General features: G+C 32.1%; 1 pseudogene; it reads right to left on the reverse strand.

The window, feature by feature from the left end:
• Window positions 1-3,110: 3,110 nt before the first annotated feature.
• LOC149540329 (longifolene synthase-like) lies at window positions 3,111-6,132 on the reverse strand (annotated as a pseudogene).
• Window positions 6,133-6,707: the final 575 nt, after the last annotated feature.

Genomic DNA, 6,707 nt, shown 5'->3' on the forward strand with positions numbered 1-6,707 from the left:
ATATTCGAGGGGGGCTAATAAATTTTATTGTAGTTTTTTGAAAAAAAAAGTATGCTCTTCTCTTACATCTTTGGATGATCCTGAGAATCAGAAAAGTTTTGACAAAAATAGTTTTTCTCTGGGGTTTCAATCTCAAATCTGACAACCAACTTGCATATTTGGAATTTTCAATCAGTATTGCAGGTTCTAGCATGCCATTGATCGACTTAGAAAGCTCATCCAGCATTTGCATGTTATATTTTGGTTGCTGAGGTCATTTTTAGATTTTTGGAGCTATTTTTTACTGTTAAAGGTGTCTAATTTACACTACAACAGCATCTTCTGTACATCAACAAGAAAAATGCTTTCTGAGTTTTGTTCGCAGCCCTAAAAAACCATCTAGGTATCTTTTAGATTTTGTATGCAAGCTACATGTTTTGCAGAATCGAGCATGAAAGGCTGCAGCCATACCCCTCTCCATTGGCAGTCGCAGATTTGAACACAATTTTCAAATGTCTCGTTCTTGCTCATACGGACTCCGATTTTGATGATTCTTATTATGACCTTGGCTATTTTTTTGTGCTCTATCCACTAGTGGAGTTGACTTTTGATTTTCATGCATAAAAGTTTTAGAAATTGCAGATTCTTGGCCGTAACAGTGCACAGTTCTCATTTTGGAAACTTCAGAGGATCATAACTTTCTCATACGACCTCGTATCGAGGCGATTCTTTTTTTGAAAGTGCATGATTTTTTGAGTAGATCATAGTGGTGTTATTTTTTTCTTTAATTATTGTGCCTAAATTTTACTTTCAACAAATGCTCTTCATGAGGGTTTGTAATGCATTGAAATCAAGACCACTAAGTATTTCTTTCTAGTGGTAGTTGTAAAAACAATAAAATAAAGTGCCAAATCATATTTCTTTTGGGGGGTTCATTGATTGAATAAAAAGGGAGGGGGGGGGGGCATTGTCATGGTGGGGTTCTCTTCTTTTTAGCATTTCTTTGCATTTCTTCATCATGGATCAAACAAATATGCCCATCCTAACTCCATACAATTACTTTGAGTGGAAATCATGCATGAAAATTCACTTAAAGAAAGCTAGATTAAATAGGATAACTATGGGACTTGAAACTAAACCCGCTAAAAATGAAGACAAGCCTAAGTGGTTTAACAAATGTGATGAGGCATATGGAACATTGTGTTTGTCTATTTCTCCTGACTTTCTATTTCACATTGAGTCTTTGGATACACCAAATGAAGTATGGACAAATCTAGAAACACTATTTGGCACACAAGATTCAATGAGTGGTCATATGTTGGAAAATGAATTAATTAGTTTGAGTCTAGGCAATTTCAACACAATCCAAGATTTCTTCACCAAATTAAAATCACTAAGGCTACAGTTAAAAAAATGTGGAATTGAAAGGAAAGATGAACAACTGATTCTCATTATTCTCTCTAAGCTAAGTTTAGAATATTATGTGTTTGTCTCTACCTTCTATGCTACTAAGGGTGCACTTGGTACTCAATTCACCATGCCATCTGTAGATGATTTTGCTGTTAATCTCACTCGAGAATAGGACAAGCTAATCTAGATGGGCACTCTTAAGTCCTCTAAGTCACATGCCTTAGCAACCAACCAAGGCACAAAAGAACGAAAAGGACAAAGTAGTAACAACAATAGTAAGGATGAGAAACAAAATAATAGTGAGGAAAAGAAGGATCAAATACCAATTTTTTCAAAAGCAACTATTGATACCTCATCCTCTAAGGGCGATAAGCCTAAGAAAGAAAAGGTTAAATGTGCCTATTGTAAAAGACTCGATCATGATGAACATAAATGTTTGAAGAAACAAATTGATCACTTGACATACATTCTTGAGAAGAATAATATTAGTGTTCCTAAATCTATCAAACAAAGTTCTAATGAAGAGTCTAACAAGGCAAAAGAAAACAACAAAGGGAAAGGAAAGGGCAAGGCTCTTGTTGTAGTTGCTTCCTCACCATCCACTTGGGTTCTTGATTCGAGTGCTTCACACCACATGGCTTCATCTAAGGAAGAACTTGCATCCTTGGAGCCATGTACGATGCCTTCTATTTTCATGGGTGATGAAACTCCTATTGAGGTGTGTGGGAGAGGGTCTATTGATGTGGGGGATGGCACATTCCATGATGTTCTTTGTGTACCCTCATTATCAACTAATCTCCTATCAATATACCAAATCACTCACACAGGTTTAGGCAAGCAGGTTGAGTTCACTCCTGATTCAGTGAAGATACGTGAATTGCATAGTGATTTTGTAGTTGCAGTTGGGAGAGCAGATCATCAGTCATGGCTCTATCTATTTTCTGACTTTGTTCCTGATCCTCCTTCATCTGATTTGCTCACTCACTCTAATGATGTGATTAAATTATGGCATGAGCGATTTGGCCATCTGAACTTCCGCTATTTACATCAGGTCAACCAACAGAGCATGGTCACAGGATTGCCTTCGGTTCAATTCTCAGGAGGTGTTTGCCAAGGTTGCATTCTTGGTAAGAATCCTAAGGAAAAGTTTGACAAAATTAAGGCATGGAGAGCTTCACAGATACTAGAGTTAGTTCACAGTTATTTGGCTGGTCCATTTCAACATCCTTCTTTCAGCAGGGCCCGATATGTCCTCACATTCATTGATGACCTTTCTTGATATACATGGGTGTACTTTCTCAAATAGAAGTCAAAGGTATTTGATCATTTTCAAGACTTCAAAAATTTTGTAGAAAAGCAATCTGGGAAAGCCATCAAGGTTTTGCGCACAGATAATGGTGGTGAGTATGTCAACCATCTGTTTGAAAGATTTTGCACTTCAGAGGGGATTGATTTACAACATTCAGTTCCATACAATCCTCAACAAAATGGTGTTGCAGAACAAAAGAATAGATCCTTGAAGGAAATGACAAACTGTATGATTCACTCTAGATCTCTTGCACCACAGTATTGGGCAGAAGCCATTAACTGTGCTTGTTATATCAAAAACCATGTTCCTCACTGAGCCTTGAAGGGAGTTACTCCTTTTGAAGCTTGGAGCGGTCGAAAACCATCAGTTAAGCACTTTTGAGTTTTTGGCTCCCCTGCATGGGCCCACATTCCTACAGAGAAACGTAAGGCCTTGGATCCACAAAGAAGACCTCAAATTCTTTAACATCATCCACTAGTCGAGTGATTAATGACACAAGAGCTTGTGACTTAGGTGATGGGATATCAAGTTGCTCCAAAATTTCAACAGATAAAGGAGTATTCATTAGTATTAGTGAATGTACCATTATAACTCCCTTGCCACTACTTATTATACCATTCATCAAGTATCCATCAAAACATGGTATATGATTAGAAGCCAGCCATTCCACTTCTTGCATATAAGCCTCGATATAACTCTTCCACTATATTAAAAATAAAAGAATGATTCAAAATTTTGAATTTTAAAAATTAAACACAAATGTTTGCATTGCATATAAATAATACATTTTAAATTATTAATATAAATAATAACTATATTTCCCATTATTAGCCTTTTGGATAGAACATATTATTTACCATCAAATTAATCTTTCAAAAACACTTGGAGAGATATCTTTCTAAGAGATGCATATACATGGTTTGAAATGAAAAAGACATTTTATTACTTTACAAAAAAGTGAGAGTTATATTCATCAAAACTTTTAAGCTATAAAAATAAAAAAAGATAACATCTTCAAAATGGTAATATGTCCATGTTTTTTGTATGATAGAAGAAAAAATAATAATAATAATATGAAATTACATTTTTAAAATAGAAATATGTGTATGTTTGTTTTATTTTGTTGTTGACTTTTATTTTTATTCTATGAATTTAAAGTGAAAGATGTTGTCATTAAAATTAAGAGATAACAAAAATAAAATATTTAAATCTTCAAAATATTTATATGTCCATATTTAAAAAAAAAATTATGGTAGAAATAAAAAAGTAAATAAAATCTTATTTAAAATCACATATTTAAAATAGAAATATGTGCATGTTTGTTTTCTTGTGTTGTTGACTTTTCTTTTCTTTTCATGAATTTAAAGTGAGAGTTGTTAGTCATTAAAATTGACCAACAAAAATAAAAAATTTAAATCTTCAAAATAGTAATAAGCCCATGCTTTGTTTTGTATGATAGAAATAAATAAATAAATAAAACCTAATATGAAATGATATTTCTAAAATAGAAATATGTGCATATTGTTTTTTTTGTTTTGTTGTTGACTATTATTTTTCTTTCATGAATTTACTAAGTTCCTATAGTGCTCCAATTGCAACGTTACAATACTTGACGTGATCAAATAAAAAGTAGTAAAGACAAAACAAAATATTCAGATATTTTATGTTCAAAAAAGTAAATTAACATAATTTTGTAATAAAAAATGTTGTGTGTGTGTGTGTGTGTGTGTGTGTGTGTGTGTGTGTGTGAGAGAGAGAGAGAGAGAGAGAGAGAGAGAGAGAGAGTTGAAATTACAAATGAATATTTTTATATTAGACTACCATGAAATTATGTTCAGTGGTATTAACAAATATCTTATTTCATGAAAATATTAAAACATGTGATAATTATTTGTAACATTATAGGAACGGGTATAGATAATAATATGATTAGAAAATTATTAAGATTATATGATCATTATATTTGTACTCACGCAAGATTGAATATATTTGTAAACAAAGGGACCATGCTTTCTTTCAGCTTCACTTGCAATTTCCTTATGTATCTTGTATGAAAAATTGAAAGAAATTTTCATGTAGCCTGGATGATTATCAACTGTGGAAACATCCCATCTATAATAAAAATGATAGACAAAGTTAGAAAAATTAATCAAATATTCAACATAATATAGGATTGTTATCTACCTTAATATCTTATTAATGTTGTTGTCAACGGTTTCAATTCATCAATAGTCCTATATGTGTCATAAATATCGTCAAGGAGGAACATACATGTAGATAATTTGGTACAACTAATTCTACATGTACTGAACTCAGGTTCAAATAATGAACAAGCCCACCAAAAATAACTTTCTATGTGACGATGCCAAAAGAAATCCAGTTGAATTGCACTTGAATGTTTCCACCATCTAGCACAAATAAATCAGATATCATTATTACAACTCTATTTTCTTGGATTGACTAATAGGTATTCTTTGTATGATTAAAGAATTTTAATTAAATGACGAAAATAATTGTTTTCTCTAGCGATCTCAGTTGACAAATACTCACGTGGATATTAATTTCATTTCATATTGATGTTGTGAGTATAAAATATTGAAGTCCAATATTGCTAGTTCCAATAGCTTTTTCATATATTTGTTTGGAATTCTGAAAAAAATAAAAAACTTGAATGATTCATATTAGATTAAATATATGATTCTTGTATGTCACCATGTTCTATAGAAGCAAACGCTCTTGCTTCTTTTAAGATATATTCATTAGATTAAATCTAATTCTGAAGCTTTATATAAATTTAACATCATTTCTAATGTTGCATCTTGATCGCTAGATTCAAAACCAGAGAATTGTCCTTCTTCACCTTTTGAACTTTTTAAAAATATCTGCTTATATATCCAAAATATTATTATAATGATTTAAAAATTTAGTTATAAACACGCAATCAAGCCAAAAATAAAAATTCTAGCCCCTGAACAAACGACATATCTATTCAGTCGTAATATCCGAAATCCTAGAGCCACGATGTTGAGATCGCAAAAAACACTATCATGATTACAAAAATCTTCTGAAATCTAATACTTTTCTCACAATACTAGAAACACCTTCATATTTTTTCATATCTAATATCCGAGGAAAGCTTTTTGACCAAAGAAACATACTTGTAGATATAATCAAGTGCAGTTTTGATTTCCTCTTGAAAATGTCGATCTATTCCCAAACGTTGTAGGACATCAACAAACCAAATATTTTCAAGTACACCAAACTGCATTATAAAACATATAACGAATCTCACGAATAACGAATCAATTGAGGGACTGTATGAAATCATCAGTCCACAAGTTAGGATGATGATTTCCAGTCCGACGAAGGGCGTCCTTCATGGGCATGCAAGAACTTCCATCATTGCTGGAATTTCCATTAAACATTTCAGCCATGACTGATAACTACAACAAATAAGCACTCGCACTGATAATGCACTGCACTCAGTACAATTTATCGCCTGATATAGCTTGAAGCGGCTGAGTATTTATAGAGAGTATTGAATGATTCTAACTATGGCTCCAGCAAAATACGTGTTTTGAAAGACTACACAAATAAACGTCGAAAAGGAAAACCTTGCCAAAACGTTGAACTTGCAGGTCACATATTGAAAAACAGATACAATGTGTGACTGAAATAAAAAAAGACGAGAGAGAAAATAGATTGATTGTTATGGAGTCGTTCTCATTTTATTATCAGTGAAGACTTTTTTAAAAAAACATCACATACTAAGCTTTTGATATATTAAAAGTTTTAGATAGTCAAAATTGAATCTTAATTTTTTCGGCATGCTAGATATTTAAAGTAGTCTTTTTGACTTGATTATATATTAGTTACTTAGGTAGATTATAGAACTATATTAGTTACTTGTGTAGACTATAAAACTATAGACAAGTAGTGTATTTTAGCTTGTTATTATTAAATAATTTTTTAACTAATTAGATGCTAAAATTTATTTGAAATTTTTCAT

This window comes from Cupressus sempervirens, chromosome 9 (assembly GCF_028749045.1).
Source record: "Cupressus sempervirens isolate cs-2001-9-10 chromosome 9, ASM2874904v1, whole genome shotgun sequence".
NCBI classification, from domain to species: domain Eukaryota; kingdom Viridiplantae; phylum Streptophyta; class Pinopsida; order Cupressales; family Cupressaceae; genus Cupressus; species Cupressus sempervirens.